Source organism: Balaenoptera borealis (assembly GCF_965194805.1).
Source record: "Balaenoptera borealis genome assembly, chromosome: 12".
Lineage (NCBI taxonomy): Eukaryota > Metazoa > Chordata > Mammalia > Artiodactyla > Balaenopteridae > Balaenoptera > Balaenoptera borealis.
In genome coordinates this window covers 95323319-95337944 of record NC_138869.1, presented here as the reverse complement: position 1 = coordinate 95337944, position 14626 = coordinate 95323319, and the positions used below count along the sequence as shown (strand labels likewise).

At 41.5% G+C, this 14626-nt stretch overlaps 1 protein-coding gene across 1 annotated transcript in view; it reads left to right on the top strand.

The window, feature by feature from the left end:
- Positions 1 to 7687: 7687 nt before the first annotated feature.
- Positions 7688 to 14626, top strand: part of RNF144B (ring finger protein 144B) — an 867397-nt gene continuing 860458 nt past the window's right edge. Inside the window, exon 1 of the mRNA XM_082346416.1 lies at positions 7688 to 7903. The gene's annotated coding sequence lies outside the window, so the exon portion shown is untranslated. The remainder of the gene's footprint in view (positions 7904 to 14626) is intronic.

The following is a 14626-nucleotide window of genomic DNA, read 5'->3' as shown; positions in this document are numbered from 1 at the left end:
CTCGTAGGGTTCTGCTCATTGGCTAGTGGCCAGATGGGTCATGCTACCCCACCTCACTGCAAAGAATCTAGGCAACATGGGGGCACATATGGAACAGTTGGTGAGCTTTGCTGTCTCTGCACAGAGGGGATGATAATTACAACCAAATAAGGTACAGTTGGGATCAACAGGGGACCGTGTTTAAAAATATTTGTTGGTTTAATTTTGGAAATGTTAAAACCCTGATTCTTAAATTTGTTTCATTTCTGCCTTAAGAAGTTTTTACATCCACTGCACACAGATATCTTGTCTTTCTTACACACATATCTATCTTTCCCAGACTGCAAGCTTCATGGGCAGGGACCACATCCATGCTTATTATTCTCTCCCAGTCCTTGGCACAGTGCCTAACACAAATACTTCTAAAATATGTGTTTAATTGAAATGCATCCCCTTTTGGTTCTAAGACAGTGGCATGAGTCTGTTGTCTGGATGCCATTTAAAGACCTTGCAGCAATATCAGCTCCGTAAATTAACATGGCTTGAATAAGCTGATGACCAGATTCTCTTTTAAACCTGGTCATAAATATAAATATAGTGACACATTTGGTTCTTCTAAAAACAAGATACCATACTCTATTCTGGTAGAGTTAGCCAAAGTATTATACACAGGTTAGTAATTTGAGATTAGGCTTGAAAATATGTGAATGCATCGATATCCAGTTGGTTGATAAATGGGATATTCTAGCTCGGACAATGGCCAGAGAAGACTATTCAAAGTAAGCAGTAGGAGAAGGTGAGGGATATGGTGGTAAGACAATAAAAGTTGGAGAACAAAGGATAAGTGGTTACCAAATTTTCGCCCTAGAATCTAAGTTTGCTCTAAATTTAGCAAATATCATTTGTAACACATTTTATTATTATATCCTTATCAACTGTTTCATGGAATGAGGCCAAAAAAATAGAGACGATAGAGCTTTGGTATTACTTCCCTTGTTTTCTGTAAAATAAAATCATCTCTGTTGAAAGGGGCCTTTCTACTTATGGACTAACATTGTTTAGATTATATTAAATGCCATCACTGTTGGTAGAATCATAACATCAGAGGCAGAAAAGTGTTTTCCACTACAGGTTGGCTAGAAATCCTCAACATTGTCACAAGATTGTCAAAACGGAGTATTATCTTAGAAAATTGACGTGAAACTCTAAAATATTCCTATGGGGGATTCCCTGGTGGTCCAGTGGTTAGGACTATGTTCTCTCACTGCTGAGAGCCTGGGTTCAATCCCTGGTTGGGGAACTAAGATCCCACAAGCCAAATGGCCAAAAATAAATAAATAAAAATAAATAAATAAATAAATAAATAATTCCTATTTTGAATCTATAGACTTTTATAAATAAAATATTTCTTTTTTAAACTTATTCTTCATTTAAAGGAACTAGAGAAGGTTTGGGTGGGTATCTTCCCCATAGGCAACTTGGGTTTAAAAAATTAAATTTAGAATAAACAGATGTTTGCAAGTTAGGAAAAGAAAAAGGTTTTTCAAAGATGGTGCTGGGCTTCCCTGGTGGCGCAGTGGTTAAGAATCCACCGGCCAGTGCAGGCGACACGGGTTCGAACCCTGGTCCGGAAGATGCCACGTGCTGCGGAGCAGCTGGGCACGTGCACCACAACTGCTAAGCCTGCGCTCTAGAGCCCGTGAGCCACAACTACTGAGCCCGTGAGCCACAACTACTGAAGCCCGAGAGCCTAGAACCCGTGCTCCGCAATAAGAGAAGCCACCACAATGAGAAGCCCGCGCACCACAACGAAGAGCAGGCCCCGCTCGATGCAACTAGAGAAAGCCCGCGCTCAGCAACAGAGACCCAACACAGCCAAAAATAAATAAATAAAATAAATAAATTTTTTAAAAAAGATGATGCTGCCTCCTAATAATATTTTTTTGGAAAAATACATTTGTTTGTCTCCCATCCACATCTCGATCTAATGCAGTGAGTCTCAAGTGGGGGAGGGGGCATTATGCCTCCAGGGGACATTTGGCAATGTCTGGAGACATTTTTGGTCGTCCCAAGTAGGGAGAGGTGCTACTGGCATCTAGTGGGTAGAGGCTTGTGATGCTGCTTAAACATCCTTTAACGCACAAGACAGCCTACACAGCAAAGAATTATTTGGTTCAAAACATCAGTGGTGCTCAGATTAAGAAACCTTAATCTCATGTAATGTAGAGTACTTTCTTTTCCTAGCACTCCACTAAAACTGGTCTCATAAAGACCAGTAATGATCTCCAAATAGGCAATTGAAAGGCTTCTTTTGAATACTCCTATACTTTTACTTCTTTTCTATGAAGCATTAGATACTGTTTAGCATTCCCTTCTTTCAAAACCTTTTTCTCTTGACTTGCATGACATTGCTTTCTCTAGGGTCTCCTCCTTTGCTGGCTATCTTGCATCTGTTATCCTCTTAAATGTTGGTGTTCTTCAGGGATCCCCATAGGCCCTTGCTTCTTTCCTTACACGTGATTTTCTTGGGTGATCTCGTCCACACCCCTGGTATCAATGACCTCTAGATGAATAAAGTCCAAATCAATATATTTAACAACTTACTTTCTCTTCGAGCATCATACTCTTATAATTGCCTATCAGATTTCCTCACTTAATATCCTATTAATATCTGAAATTCAACATATTAAGGCTAAACCCATTCTCTAACAAATCTCTCCTCTTTTTATTTTTATTAATTAACTGATTTATTTATTTTTGGCCATGCCGCATGGCTTGCAGGATCTTAGTTTCCCGACCAGGGATTGAACCCGGGCCACGGCAGTGAAAGCACCAAGTCCTAACCACTGGACTGCCAGGATATTCCCTCTTATTTATTTATATATTTATTTATTGGTGAAGTAGAAAAGAATAGCTTTATTGCTTTGCCAGGCAAAGGGGGCCACAGCAGGCTAATGCCCTCCAAACTGTGTGTCCCAACCTGGAAGGGGTAGTGAGGAGTTTTATAGTAACGGTTCAAGGAGGAGGGCAGGATCAGCTTGTGGACATTCTTCTGATTGGTTGGTGGTGAGGCAGTTGGGAGTCAGCATCATCAACCTGGTTCCAACCAGCCTGGGGTCTGTCTACGTGCTTGTGGGCAGCACACAGGTAACTTCTCCCACCTGTGGGCTTTCGGTATCTGTCAAAGTTCAAGGGGCGATGCGAAGGTGCTGCAGAGGGGTTAAAGGCACAGCACTGCAGAGGCTTCCTGCCACATGGCCACACGGAACTTTAGAAATTGCTCCTCTGGGAGATCCGAGGTGTGCGCAGGCGGTCAAGTTCAACTCTCAGACGTGCCCGCTGGGTCCTGCCTCAGGCCTTGGCTCAGTGTTCTGTGTGAAGCACCCCTCTAAGCACCGTCTCCACTGAGAAGTGCTGCCACGACCACTGACAGCCTGGGCAGCTGGTGTCAGGACTTAAACTCAGGTTCTTTATGTCGTTTTGCAGGCATGTTTTTACGTCATGATCCTGACACCTTGTCCTCCTTGACTGGGCATCTGACCAAGTAAGGCCAGTTAGTCTCCTCCCTGGGAATTAGGAATTGAGAGAGAGAATGAAGATAAAAGAGAATCAAGAGAAGGGAAGCAAAGTCAGGATTGTATTCAATTCCCATTTCAGATTGCTGACTGTATCCATATGTTTGGCTTCCAGGTGACAGCCCTGTTACCTCTTAAACACTTCCCCTCCCCCCCACCCCCAAGTTATCTTGACTGCATTTCTATTACCTGCAACCACAGAGTCCTGATTCATACATCGACTGTATGAATTCAAGGGTTAGCCCCTTGCCTTGGTCTTCTCTGTAGATCCAGCACTTGCGCCAGTAACAGAGTAGATTGTACTATATAGATACAAAATAGATACTGGATACAAAAATATCTGTGAATCAATTAATGAAGAAAGGAGGAAAGGGAGAAAGAAAAGAAGGAAAAAGAGAAGTTAAGAGAGAGCTAAAAAGAAAAGGAGAGGGACTTCCCTGGTGGTGCAGTGGTTAAAAATCCGCCTGCCTATGCAGGGGATACAGGTTCCAGCCCTGGTCTGGGAAGATCCCACATGCCATGGAGCAACTAAGCCTCTCTGCCACAATTACTGAGCCTGCGCTCTAGGGCCCGTGAGCCACAACTACTGAGCCCGCGCACCACAACTTGCGAGCCTGCGTGCCTAGAGCCCGTGCTCCGCAACAAGAGAAGCCACCGCAATAAGAAGCCCGTGCACCGCAACGAAGACAAAAATAAATAAATAAATAAATAAATAAATAAATAAATTTAAAACAAAAAACTTAAAAAGATTAAAAGAGGAGAGGAGAAATAGAAAAGGAAAAATATGAAGGAAAATTGAGGATAGTAGAACTGAAATAAGAGAGAGAGAGAGAGAGAGAGAATGCAGCAAATGATCTCAAAACAATAACAAGCAAATCTAGGGGTAAAATGTTTGGCTGTCCTCCTCTGGCTCTGGTCAGCCAGCTTTCCCCCTGGATTTTACCTCTGCCCCTGTGCTCTCAGAGTAGACGAGAAGGTCTAGCAGGGAGCCCTGGTACCTCCAAACACCTTAACGCTAGCACTTAAGCTTTCCTTTAGATCTTCTGATTACAGCCCACCATGCTTACACCATAAGGTGATTCAGCTCCCGGGGCAGCCACAGGTGTCTAAGACCTAAACTAATCTAGAGAGCGTGGCCTAGTACAAGTAGCATGAACTTTGATTTCCAACAGATGGATTGAAATCGAGGCAGGTCATAAGATGATTAGATGGCAGGAGTGAAAGATAATAGGAATAAAACAACTCTCTCAGAAGCAGAGGTGAGCTCCTTCTTTATTGGGGTAGGAGCATACTGGTTTGCTGTCACAAAGCAGGAAATTTGGAATATGTATATATCAGTGATTCCTGTGCTTCCAATTTTCCTTTAATTTATTCCACTACTCAGTTACAAATCAACACTCTTTTTATCCTTGAACTGTATGAGCTAGAGTTATGTATAAACAAAATATCTTGTAAAAAAACCCAACAAAACCCAACCCCCCAAACATACCATTCTCTCTCTATCTCTAATTTCTATTTACCTCTATTGTTTCTCACCACTGACTCTCCTCCCTCCCCACGTCCCTTCAGGAAAAGTTCCTCTCTCCAAGGACTTGTGGTGGGGCGGATTTCACAAAGGCATGAGGATCTACATGCTGATATTCATTGACCGTATCTCCCTTCTAAAGCTCTTCTCTCCATTCCCTCTCATCCCTACCCCCCATCCTCATTTTTTTCCTGTCTGTAGGCAGTAGTCTTTCTCAAGCAAAAATCTGATCTCGTCATTACCTTGCCTTAACGTTTCAATGCCTCCCCACTGTCTGTGGAATAAAGCGCAATTTTATTTTTATTTTTGTATTATTTTTTTATAAGATGAAGCCATTATTTTGTTTTGTTTTGTTTTTTTGGCCATGCCATGCGGCTTGCAGGATCTTAGTTCCCCAACCAGAGATTAAACCCGGGCCCCCTGCAGTGGGAGCGCGGAGTGCTAACCACTGGACCGCCAGGGAATTCCCTAAGGTGCAACTTTAAAACAGGGCCTAGAAGACTCTGCATGATCTGGCCTCTGCTTACCTCTCTAGCCTGTCTCTCCATTCTTCCTCCCAAACACTCCCACTCCCACTCTTTGGAAACAATCTTCCAGCCACAATCAATGAGCTTCTTTAAATTCTCTGAATTACCATGCTTTTCTTACCTTCGGGTTTTTCCCTGCATGCTTACCCCCTCCTCCAACTCTTTCTCCTCCTCCTCTGGGCTTCATGTGTACTGCCCTCTGTGAGTGCCATCCTCTATCAGAGCATCTACTTTCAAAAGCCTGTTTACTTGCCTATCCCCTATTCAGCTTGCTGAGGTTAGGGATGTTACCTTTCTGGTTACCTCTTCTATCCCTAGCCCTGAGCAGTGTCTCGAACTAGTAAGCATTCAATAAATATTGGCTGAACGACTAAGAAGGCCAGAGCCTTTGTGCTAACCTCCCCCTCCCGCTCTTCCTCTGTCACCTAAGGGGGTCCTTTCATTTGCAATAACTTGTTTAATGAGTTTATCTTGCAACACTAGCCTCCTGCCCAATAGAGAACCGTGACAATTCTAGTAAGCACCAATTTTTTTTTTTTTTTGTCCAGCCCTTAGATTAAAAAGTTATCTGATAAGTTTAGGAAAGATAGTGGATTAACATGGAGTTAAAACGTATTTTAACGTATTTAAAACCTATTTGCATTTCCCAGCACTCTGTTATAAACTGGTTGCTTCTCAATTCCTAGTACCCTTAAATTATAACATGACTATGAATAATGTTACACTCTAACCTACTCTGTAAACATATATTGATAAGTAAATGAATGAACAAATGAATGATAAATGAATGAACAAAGTATATTGATAAGTAAATGAATGAACAAACATATATTGATAAGTAAGTTGCCATTTAACAACTCACCTTCCACATTCCCAGTAGGGATATGCCACTCCCAGTTCCTGCCTGTTAGTGATACAGCGCTGTTTTCACATATCGCTTCCCATCGCTCTCATCTTTTATATTATTCAGCATGCTCTGCCTTTTGCTAGCTCCTCTGCCGTTAGAACTCTCTTTGAATACATCCACCTGCTCCTCCCCAGAACTTTGGCTTCAAAACTGCAGCTCTCCTAACCCGGAACGGAGGCACGCTCAGTACTCCAAGCCAGGTGAAATTAACTGCCCTTGCCCTGACTTGGGGCCCTGACAGGTGGCAGGTATCGACAACGCTAGCAAAAGAGACTTGTCCTGTCTTCTACAGCTGAACATATCCTTCCCGGGGCCAATCGAAAGTCCTTGCCACCTAAGGGTAACTAGTGGGGACGTCTACATTTTTAAAACAATAAAATGGAAGGAGCAATTTTGGAAAAATTAGAATGACTGGCAGGAGATTCTCAGAGCACAATCTACATGAATATCAACTGTCGAGTGATGCTGTGATTAAAACAAATGAGGACGGAGGCAGGGGATGAATGGAAGAGGTGTCTGCCTTGAACCTCAGTGGGCAGGTCAAAGATTTTAAAAGGGTTTTTCTGAAATTGCCCAGCCCCAGAGTTTCCAGGACCCCGTTCGCTGCCAGCTTCCTAAAGAGAGCGCGTTTCTCGGGGTGCGTGCGTGCGCGCGCTGGGGGAGGGAAGGCGCGGGAGAGGGGCCACCGCTCTCCGGAACAAACAGCAGGGGGAGAAGGGGAGCGCGCGAAGGGCGGCGGGAGGGGATGAGGCAGCAGCGGGGGCGAGGGCCGGGGGAGGGGCCGCAGACGCGCGCAGGGGCTGGTAGCCAGGAGACCCGAATGCCTCCGATACCTGAAGCCGCTGCCTGGAGAGGCTGACAGCTGACGCCAGCGGGCGCACGCGCTCGCCGGAGCCCTGCCCCTCGCGGTCTCCCTGCCGCGGGCTCCGACCTCGCGCGCACGGTAAGGAGCGGCGCGGGGTGCTGCCCTCGCCCCGGCGCGGCAGGCTCGCGGTGCCAGCTCGGCCTCCCCAGGCTGTCACCTCCTGCTCCCTCCCTCGCCCCCTCCCCGGGCCCCTCGGCGCCCGGCCGAGCCCCGGGCGGGCGGCCCTCAGGGACTCCGACGCTCGCGGACCCCCGCCTCCTCTCCGCCCTCACCCCTCACTTTTCCCCCTTCCCCCCGGCAGCTCCGAAACCCCGCAGCCCCGGCCCCGGGCGAGAGGGCGAAGGAGGAGGCAGGAGGTCGTCCAGCGTGTCCAGGTGTGTGGCGCAAACACCGGCGCACCGTTTTCCCCCTCGAGTCTGCAATAATTTCCAAGCTGGGAAATCACAACTCCTCTCCTTCCAAAACATACCTCTTTCGCCTTTTGTTACTATCCTAACTTTGGGAGGATATTAAACCGTGGTCAAGGTAGGTGTCTTATCTTTTGTATCTGCACCAAACAGTGATGGAGGTTCTTTGGTTTTGGTTTTTGGTTTTTGTTTTCCTGAAAATTAAATACTGTGATAAGTTTACAAGGTTTTCTGGGTGACTGCGGTGCGAGAACTTGGTCACAGCTTAAAGCAATAGCTCCTACGCGGGCGCTGAGATCCTGATTAAGAAATTGGGATGTGTGTGCGTGTGCGCGCAGGCTTCTGTGAATTTAAAAAGCACTCCAGGTGATTGCGATGCGCTCTCTCCTCATAATTACTTGAAAATATCTGTAAGGTCCTTATGAGGAGAGGGGGCACCCAACTGCTGGTAAACATCCCCTGAAAATAGTAGCGTGAGTAGGGAATTAAAACGGAGTGAAAGCTGGTTCTCTTCAAGTTGGTGAATTTGGTGCAGTGTCATTGGTTTTAAGATGGCAATTTTGGGACGGGAGGGTTAACGTTCTTTTGAAACTCAGATACAGGATGGAGAGAAATACCCCACTTCTAACCGCCCTTGTTAAAGAGTTAGTTTTTAAACATAAGCTTTTAAGATCTAAGAATTCCTTCACAAGGACTCTGGCAGTTAGAAAGGACGGGGGCCTATTCTCCTGGGAATCAGAAAAGCTTCCTTCACTGTGCTTGCATTGGCTGACTTTCTGTCAGTGACCACTGGCATTTTTACATGTTGGTTATTTTAAGGCTAAAGACCCTAATGGACTATATCTCTAGGATCCCAAAGAGGAATTATATAAATTGATTTAGTTCCTGTTTACATTCCTAATTATTTGAACCAAGCTCTTCTACCCTGAATTGGTTAAGAGTGTAAATTATATTGCATTTGAGTTTGCACCAGTACTGTTTCTCCATCCTGAACTTTGTCATAGATGTACATCTGCTGCTTTTCATGTATATCTATACCTGAACCATTCTAAGCACCTAACAAACTCTGAGTGTAACTACCAGGGAAAATAAAGATTTTTGTTTATCTGTCTTTTGGAAATTTGAGGTGAAGGACTAATTTTTTAAACATACCATGAAGTAGGTATGATAGTAAATCATACAACATTTTATGAAATGAGATGCTTGTTATGAAATAGGGATAATATTTGATGTTTGCTTTCAAGGATATTAAGGACAAGTAGGAGACTGTCTATAAAGCATTTTGAACTTTTAGAGTCACTGTCTAGGTATTGAGCCAATGGGATTGTTTTCCTGGCAAACTTTTTCACCTTTCTAAAATTAACTTTCCTCTAGGAAAAATAGTGCAGATACACACGATTCAGCCAACCAAGTCCAGAAACTACTGTGTTTGAATTTTAAAAGTAACCTTAATTCATTCTTATACATCTAGTGTTTGCAGCTTATGACACAAAATAGGCAGAAATATTCACTAATTGCTGACATCTTCAAAGCATTGGCTTAATGAGGGGAGTTATGAACAGAGTACAACATTATGTTATACATTTTGTTGGCTTAGGGAAAACTATTATTTTCCTAAGGTTTTTGTGTATATATGTGTACACTGGGTCTGGGACTTACATAATTATGTACATATATGTAACACATGTTTTTAATAGAAATGAAAACCTGCAATATTTTTCTTTGTGACAGGACACTGTAAGCATTAGGTTTTGATTACTTCTTCATGGAAATTTTAATATGACAGAACTAAAAACTTCAAGGAAATAATTCCACCAAGAGCTATTTGGAACTGAAGGCCTTTTTAAATGAAAGATGTTTGAAGCCCGTAGTCTGTGTGCTTAGCATCGCCGAGCGATTCTTTGTGAGCGAGTTAAGGGTGGTAGATCCAACTCTGGCAGCCTCAGTGGATGATTAGACCCTGCCACTCTTCTCCAGACCTTTAATTTGGTCTGTAACTTGATGCTTCACTGACCCCACACTCCCCCTGCCGCGCTAGCTCACAGAGGAATTGCTGGCACTCTGGATTGAATTTTTTCCACTCCCATCAATTAGGACATTTGCATTGGTTGCAGAATTCAGTTACATTTTTAGCTCAGTATTCTAAGAAATACCTTTAGCCACAAAGAGAGTAGGCATAGGGCAGCCTAGATCACAAATTGCCTTACTTAATGGTGCTGTGTTAATTTCCCAATGATTCACCTATGTAGAAAGAATCGAGTCATACAGTATTAAAGTTGTAAGGCACTTTACAAGTCATCTAGATTCTAATGACTTTTTTCTACAGATGAATGTTGATGCAATCGTAGCCATAATCCAAACTTTGAGAAGAGACATTACATTTCATATTCTTTTCATAGACATGAAATTTTATATTCTTTCCAGTTCTTGTAGTAATGAGGACTTTGCTCATTTGAAATGAATTTCTATACGAGTTCAGTGATGTGGGAATGGCAGTAAAGTAAGTTGCAAACCTCTGATTTCCAATGAAATTCAAAGTGTGATCTTAAGGGCAATGTAAGTCATTTACAAAGGTGGTGAACTACTATAAACTAGCATCCTGTGTTTTTCATTATTTTGGATGGGGACTATTTCAACCAACTGACAGAAGAGGAGTACCCTAAGAAAGATGAGGGTAAAGAGAGAAGAGGAAGGTGGTGGGATGTGTGAAGAGCATGACTTACTGAATCAGCAAATCATTCAGAAATGGTTTGCCTTCAGACCCCTCCCCAGAGATTTTAATCTGAAATAATGGAGACAATCACTGGAGTTTCTAGCCCTCAAAATCCTACTTAGATGAGGCTTGGTTTTTGGAAGTTCCACTTCTTGATGTTTCTGCCTTTCAAGACCTTCTATCTTAAAGATCTATCTTCCCAAGTTCCTAGGGTTGAGGATTTACAAAAGAATTTATCCTGATATATAGGCACTAAAAGGATTGGATCCAATCTTAAGAGACCATATAGAATCTAGGGGAGTACTCTTGCTAGTGCGGCAGCTCACCACCATTTATATTTTTAGGTACTTTACATACATTAAAAAGTATCTTCATAGTCCTAACAGATAGACATTATGGTCCCCTTTATATAGATCTGTGATTCAGAGAAGTTGAGCATCTTGACTACACACACATACCCCTTTCAACACCCCACACTTCTTCCCTAGAGTCAAGCTGTTGATTGAATCTGTAGATGATAGTATGCTAATTTTGGGATATCTGGCAAATTTCCTAATTCTGCAAAGACCTTATAAAGTCTTCATATGTTTCTGTATTTCAGTGTAGCTGTGTTCAATGTGTGGAGCTCAACATTCTTACATAGATTTAAATACTAAAGACAATTACTACATTTAAACTCTGTGTTCCAAAGTAGAATTAATCCTCAACAATCAAGATGAGTTTTTTAAAAAAAATTATTTATTTTTTATTTTTGGCTACTTTGGGTCTTCGTTGCTGCGCGTGGGCTTTCTCTAGTTGCGGCGAGCTGGGGCTACTCTTTGTTGCAGTGCACGGGCTTCTCATTGCTGTGCTTCTCTTGTTGCAGAGCACGGGCTCTAGGCGCGTGGGCTTCAGTAGCTGTGGCACATGGGCTCTAGAGCACAGGCTCAGTAGTTGTGGCGCACTGGCTTAGTTGCTCCACGGAATGTGGGATCTTCCTGGACCAGGGCTTGAACCTGTGTCCCCTACGTTGGCAGGTGGATTCTTAACCACTGAGCCACCAGGGAAGCCCAAGATGCCTTTAAAAATATATTTTCTTTATAATTTCATGACATTTTGGTGATTTACATGTATAATATGACTAATTGCTGCACCCTCCATTGCTCCCTACAAGTGATTCTCTATTATGGTACCACTTCCTTCAAGGCTTTTTAGAAATTCTGTTTTCTAGTGTCATCCTGCCAGAGCAGTTATAAATTAAAATGTGTATTACTTAATTAAATTTACTTTCTTTTATGTCTCCTATATATTACAGTAGGATGTTATATTTGTTTGGTTTTGAAAATATGTATGTAATTAGACTATATTTTCTATGAATTTCATTTCAAGACAGTGAAGGAGTAACTTACAGAATATTTGTTATAAAAATGAGCTTTAGTTTGAGAAGGTTGAGAGTCATTGCCCTATAAGGAATATTTCTACTGAATCCGACACAAATAGAACTATTTAGCAGTAAAAGTTTTACCATTAGTTTCATAAATTTATGTTTTAATCAACTTCCTTTGGCTTTTGTTATTTTCTTTTTAATAAATTTATTTATTTCTTTATTTATTTTTGGCTGTGTTGGGTCTTCGTTCCTGTGCGAGGGCTTTCTCTAGTTGTGGCAAGCGGGGGCCACCCTTCATCGCGGTGCGCGGGCCTCTCACTGTCGTGGCCTCTCACTGTCGTGGCCTCTCGCGTTGCGGAGCACAGGTTCCAGACACGCAGGCTCAGTAATTGTGGCTCACGGGCTTAGTTGCTCCGCGGCGTGTGGGATTCTCCCAGACCAGGGCTCGAACCTGTGTCCCCTGCATTGGCAGGCAGATTCTCAACCACTGCACCACCAGGGAAGCCCTGTTATCCTATCTGATCAACATTAAACCTTACGTAAAGAGGTGAAGAGTTGTCTCCTTAAAGTTTAACCTTGAAGCTTCTACCCCAGGAGAGAGTCTTTGCACCTGTGGAATGCGTCCTTCCTTCGCCGTTTCTTCCATATCCTCAAAGGCAGATGTTATTCTCTGCATTAGTTGGTTCGTAGAAAATCTTTTTTGTAAACAGTTTAAAAGGTTCCGCTGCTAGGTCTAGTACAAACAGCAACTGTCTTGGCCATAATGTTCATATAACCCAGCTTCTGGGTCTCCAAATTGTGACTGTTTTTGCCAGCAACTCAGGCAGCATTTGCCCTGGTCCTCACCTCTGCCCCCTCTTGGAAAGTGCAGAAGTGCCTCAGGAAATTTCGCTTTAAATCTTCAAGCAAGTTCTTGTAACTTCATACCTCTTTCCTATAGTATTTAATTAGTCCAGACATTTTTCCTTTTTAAAATAATACTCTCCTTTAGCATATTTTAGTGCCTTATCACTATTGAAATGTTTTTTGGGAAACCATGTGAGCAGAAAGAGGTAAGAGTGTTTAGAGTATCACATGTAAATTTGTATACAAATACATTTAAGTTTATAAGTAGGCTTATAGAAAAGGTTAAGGAGCATGTCAGACTGTTGGCTAATTTTACGTCTTGGTTTTGGAAAATACAGAAGAGTATAAGGATGACTGTCAGAACCACCTCTAATCCTACCATCCAGAGATAAGCACATCTAACATTTTGGCATCATTTTTCCAGTTTTATTGATAAAAGTATCTACGTGAACATATATGTGTATGAATGTTGTTACAGACTTTAGATTTTTTTCTATGCATTCTTATTATTTACTTAAAAAATTTAACAATAGGTCATAAGAATTGCCCATGCTATTCAACAGTTTTCTCTAGCTATCTGGACTGTATTTTATTTGCTCACTTTGCTTCTGATAGATTAAAAGGTATAGATCATATTTTAAAAATCCAACTATAGCTGCTTTTAAGGTTTTTGTTTGTTTTTTTAAAGTATATATATATATATATATATGAGCTTGTCTTCCCTAATCAGTGCCAGGGAGAAATGGTATTAATAAACTTTCTTTTGTAAGATGAGAAATTTAACACATTTACTACCTTTCTTTCTCCAGCTCTGCCATTTCCTAGTTTTTTTGTTGATATCATCTAGGGTTATTAAAATCAAATTTATTATCATTAATAAATGCTGAAATCATTTATTTTCTATTTAAGGACTTTGGACATTTTCTTTAAGGTTTGTGCCCATATTGACCAAGTTTATTTAGACTTAACTCTGTTTAAGTTGTTCTACTGCTTATGCCAGCTTAATAGAATTACAGTTCCTCCATCCTTAAGTTAATAGCATGACAAATTTAAGTATATATTCGAGTAATTTTTTAGGCGGTCATATATAGCTGAGAAGTTTTTAAGAAATTGTTTTCAGGAATCCTTGTATAGACGGGAATACTTTTCTGTTTTTCTTGCTTTATATGAAATTCTTGGGTCACAGTCTACCTCAGTGCTCTCTAGATGTTGCTCTATTGAATTCTAGCAGTTAGGATTGCAGAAGAGAAGTCTGAGGTCTGCCTGATTGCTGTTCTTTTGTAGATAATCTGTTTTTCTGTCTTGACGCTTAAAGCATCATTTTTAAAAAAATTGAAGTATAGTTAATTTTCAATGTTGTGTTAGTTTCAAGTGTACAGCAAAGTGATTCAGTTATATATATCCTTTTTCAGATTCTTTTCCATTATAAAAGCATTGTGTTTTTTTTCCTCTGATACTATAAAAATTTTTACCATATCATATCATGGTGCTAATCTGTTATATTAATTTTTCTTGGTACTCTTTGAGTAGTTTTTGATTTGAAGACTAAAATTTCTTTTCATCTCGGAATTCAGTTTTTTCCTGATTATTTCTTTTTGTAATTACGTATACATTTATGTATTCATCTCCTGTATCTCATTTTTTATTTAATACATTTAATCTTTTGCCTTTTCTCTGAATATGGGCAGAATTTCTCAAGCTTAATCTAATCAATCTACTTTGATTAGATTTTCAGTCATTTCCAATCTGTTACTCACCACCTCCATTGCAACTTTTATTGGGTCATGATATTTTTGGTATCCAAGTTGTCTTACCTAATCTCAGATTCTTTCTGCTTTATGACTACCTGCTTTGGTTTCATAGCTATGATGTCCTTTTTCTTCTTACTGAGTCCACTAAAGAGAAAATCTATGAAA